Genomic DNA, 4,906 nt, shown 5'->3' with positions numbered 1-4,906 from the left:
TACTAGTTCAACACTAACCACTAGACAACCTGCCGCCCCAATCTCCAATGCATTGTCGGACTTCGGCTGCATATTTTCCACCATTTTCATCGAATATGATAACGTTGTGAGGCCACGCCCATTTTCAGAAAAATTGCATTATGGGCCCAAAAAGTACACGTTTACTTCGTATTTTGGCGAATTTAGTATGACATCCGGGAACTTTTGGCATACTAATAATAATATACTCAATTTACGTCACAAATAGTACGGTTAGTACGAGTATTCGAACAAAGCTTATAAGCAAAAGTCAGTTATACTGAGGGTGCATCTGTTATGCTGGTGAATGAGGACCCAAAAGCGACGTAATAGTAACAGAGTCTTTATTCCAGTAATAAACAAATAATGATTCTCCTGGATATTATCAATGGTCAATCCAAAACAGGAACTGAAATCCTCTCGTCAATAGAGAGGAACGACTGGAGACGCGACCACAGACTGCAGGTCGCTTCAGGAAGGCACTGGCCGTAGCTGACATAGACACCTGCTCACACGCAGCATCTGAAGAAGGCAAAGAACACGACAGGGCGGAACAAGGACACAGGAACAGCAAACATCAAACAAGAATCCGACAAGGACAGAAGCGGAAAACAGAGGGAGAAATAGGGACTCTAATCAGAGGGCAAAATAGGGGACAGGTGTGAAAGAGTAAATGAGGTCGTTAGGAGAATGAGAAACAGCTGGGAGCAGGAACGGAACGATAGAGAGAGAGAAAGAGGGAAAGAACCTAATAAGACCAGCAGAGGGAAGCACAGGGACAAGACATGATGAGACAAAACATGACAGCATCTCAAAAGTAAAGAGTCCTTTCATGCCCTACCCTCTATGAGTGACAGGAGACAAGGATAGAAAATCATGAAAGAGTATTGAGACACCCATAATCTTGTGCAACTCTCCGGGCAGCAATTTCACTTACGTCAAGTGGGAGGAGTCAGGAGCAAGCTCACAGATTATGCTTTCAAATGAAATGTCATTGAATCCACAATGGACACCATGTCTAAAATCAGAATGGGGTTGTGAGTAGATTTGGTTGGGTTTGTTGTGCTTGTCTCATTCAGGTCATTCAGTTATGCTCAGAGTTTGCTTTTTCCAATGCCATCACGTAGTCAAGAAACATCTAACTTTGCCAGCTATGGTCCACAGCAGAAAGCAGAAGAGCGTGTGAGCACAGACTCAAGGATATCCACCCAAGACCTATTCAGACCGCTATGCCATTTGAACAAAGGATACCTGTTCAAATCCCTGTGCAAACTGAGCACGGTAGACCTGCACCATCTCCTGTACAGTTTGAACATAGAAACCCTGTTCAGTAACCAACTCAGGTGCCTGTAAAATATTAACCTCAACAGCCTGCCAGAAAGCAACAGGCGTTTCGACCAGGGAAACCGCCTGTGCGTGGCTGAGTCCTGAACCACACGGTGAAGGAGGAAGCAAAAGAGCCAGTGAAGTTTGAGCTGAAGAATCCAGTGTCTGCCACCAGTGTAGCGGTCCAGTGCAGGGAGGACGTGGTTCGGGTGGAGGTCAAGCAGGATTTCCTTGGGAAAGGCCCTCCCATTGTAAGAACAAATGAGGTTGGAGTTGACTTTTATTTCATTCTCACTTTTCAAATGTTTTCCGTGTCATGCTCTAATGAACACAACCCTGGCTCTGGCTGTAAAACGTTTGTATCCATCAGGAAGCAACAATGTGACCAGTAATGCTCTGAAGCCTACCTGGGTTCCCTTTGCCTCCACCAAGGTCGCAGAGCAGCAGCTGGTCTTTTCTCTCAGGCTCATGACAGGTGGGTATAGAACATAGGGTTTAAAGGTGCAATCTGTAACTTTCATCACTCCAGTAGAAACTTGAGATACTGTGAACACATTTGGCCAAGAAGCTAAAGCAAATTCTTAATCGCCAAGGCCCACCCTCAAACTTTGAAAACAAGTGACCTCTGCCATTTTGGGTTATAGAGAACCACCGTATCCGTCATAATACCCATAACCTAGCGGTCAAACAGGGAAATGGTTCCACTCATTTTCCCCATTTTATGTAGGCTTACTCTGCCATGATGTTTTGATAACCGTGTAATTCTCTCTAGGACAGTCATTTTTATTAATGTATTCTCCTGTATCCCCCCCCCCCCCCCTCATGAACTGCTAATGTGGCTATCATAAAGCACTACAAATGCCATGATGATCTGGACGAGACTGCCGAATCAAGGCAAAGGTAAAAATCTCTGGATTAACTATCTAATGATGGCTAAATGTAGTAATGAATACATTGGCAAAGTCTCTTTAAATTGACAATTCTCTGTACTGTTTTGTGCAAGTTTGAAATTCACACAATACCTGCTAGCAAAGGTGTCAGCTAGAGATGACATACAGGACCTTGCAGGGATTTGGAGTCCTGCATGATGTCTACATTGATGCTAATTAGCATTTTAGAATCTGAAAGTAAAGAGAGCGGAATATATTGGTAAAAGTAACCTTAGCCATGCAAATCTCTCTTGGACATCAAAACATCACACAGCCCTTGTTTTAAGAGTTTCCAAAATCCCCTATGGGAAAAATGAATGGTGGAAAAACAACTGGAACCATTTCCCTGTTTGACCGCTAGGTTTTATGGGTATTATGACACCTCCACTGTAGGGCTCTATTGCTGCTTTAGCTTTTCTTCTCTTTCAGATGACTGGCAATTTGAGAGGCCCTCCAGTGTCTACTTTCTGGGGCATGTCATGAGGATTGAAGCCTCCATTATCCAAGCCCACCACACAACTCTCCGTGTCTACGTGGACAGCTGTGTGGCTACGCTGGCCCCTGAAATGGCCTCTAAACCGTGCGTTCTCCTTCCAACTTACTATACTTCTGTATATTGTGAATGTAAATTCAACTTTGTTTTTATTTCATCCCATCAGGGGTCTGACTGATGCGAGACAGACAGGCTCCAAGTCCCACTTCCTGCAGCAAACCCAGGATGACAAACTCCAGTTTCAGCTTGAGGCCTTCAGGTTCCACCAAGATGAGAGGAGCTCTGTGAGTAACGATACATTCACCTGAAGGCCATTTTATTTTTAGTCTGTATGTACTGTACTCACCTGTCATGTTCATTAGGCACTAAATGGAAGAAAACAAACAGGGAATACCTGGACTTTTCCAATAAGAAACACTGACTTTGATTTTCTGTTGTTTACTCGAATGAACACAACACCGTACAAGTAATATCTCTCCCACCTTCCTATAGATGTGCATCACATGTCATCTGAGACATCGGCCTCTGCTTCCATTGACTCAGAACACGAGGCTTGCTCGTTTACTACAGAGGCAAACCGGTTTGTCTATGGGGATTGAGTTTATACTGCACAAAACTATAATTCTGCAGACACGGATGTTTCTTTATTGGATTTGTATAGAGCTAGGACCCAAAGCTATACATGGTTTTAATTTGTTTGCATTTTCTGAACTGGGGTCCTGTTTTCTTTCCTCTAAGGTGGGTTTCAGCAGGTGGGGATGACCTGTTGTGTGGCTGCTGTGTGGCACCCGACTGACAATGTATTTCACCAGAGTAAGCTTTGAAGTGTATGATTTGATCAATGCTGGTGGTGCTTTTCTATCAAGGGGTGTCTAGCTTGCATCTCTTCCCCATCCGATTCTGTACACTGACTGATTACTGTTTCACAACAGATAGATGGGAAGCGGAGGCTGCTCTCGGTACAGATGAATGAGTTCCCTGAGGAGCAGGCGTCTCAACTAGAGGTCAACTACCAGAGCACAGCAGGTGAAGGACTTTTGCATTAGCTGTAGTTGTTCACGAGGGCACACCTTAAGGAAACATTTAGCAATGGTAAGTAGAAATCTGTGTTCTTATTGGACAAGTTAAGATACCTCCCTATTTCAAAATGTTTTCCACTAACTGAAGCTTTGAGAAACTGCTAAAACCCCATGCTATAAGCATGGTAAGCATTTGGACAGAAATGTTGTTTTACTCAGTTTATGATAACGTTGTATTGTATTCTGAGTTAAATAATTGAACTTCCTTCCTCAGGCGTGTCTCTCATGGGGATACTGCTGGCTGCTGTGGGAGTGGTCCCACTCACTGCACTGGTAACATTGCTGTATTTGAGGCTACGCAAACCCCACAGGCAGCAACCATGTAGATAACAATAAACCTGTTCTGAACTGACTCCAGTTCTCTGCGGTCTTATTTACATCTTTGGAATAGGGTAGGTTCCAGGTCGTTATCGTAGCTGCGCTGAGGCAAATGATCAGATCCCACGAAGTCCATTAGTATGATGCAGCAAGACGTGCAGCCCGACCGCTAGGAAGATGACCTGGAATACCAATTTATCTGGTTAATTCATGTAATTGAGGCTGTGGTGTCCGCTCGGTTTCTCATTGATAGGCGAGATTTGAAAACAATAATCAGCATATACTGCAGTCCTCTGTGACTGAAGCTAAATCAACGAGCCAGTGAGAAGTAACAGCTCCTTGGTAACACGTTCAACCGTAAAAAAAATATTTTAAAAATCTATTAACTTAAAATGCAATCAGGGTTGGGGAGCAACTGATTACATGTAACTACATTACCAGCTAAAATATTGTAATTAGATCATTTTGAAAACTAGATTACTTAATGGATTACTTTTAAATTCAGAAAGGATGTTAACAAAAATAAATACATTATGACATGGTTCTGTTTTCTCAATGACATTCAATTCAGCATTGAGTTTAAGTTTGTTCCATCTGAGCGAGTCTGACCGTAAGCCTGAGACCACTGACACACTAAATGTGTTTGATGGATCCTTTTAGTTTTCTAATGCCTATTAAGGGGAAAGTAATCTAAAAGTAATCAGAATATGCCACTGTGTTTGGGTTATCCAAAAGTTACGTCA

The 4,906-nt window shown here is 43.0% G+C and overlaps 1 pseudogene; it reads left to right on the top strand.

The window, feature by feature from the left end:
* Window positions 1-1,171: 1,171 nt before the first annotated feature.
* Window positions 1,172-3,562, top strand: LOC120033172 (annotated as a pseudogene).
* The last annotated feature ends 1,344 nt before the right edge of the window (window positions 3,563-4,906 follow it).

The sequence above is a fragment of the Salvelinus namaycush genome, chromosome 40, assembly GCF_016432855.1.
Source record: "Salvelinus namaycush isolate Seneca chromosome 40, SaNama_1.0, whole genome shotgun sequence".
NCBI classification, from domain to species: Eukaryota; Metazoa; Chordata; class Actinopteri; order Salmoniformes; family Salmonidae; genus Salvelinus; species Salvelinus namaycush.
This window is presented reverse-complemented; position numbering and strand designations above follow the sequence as displayed.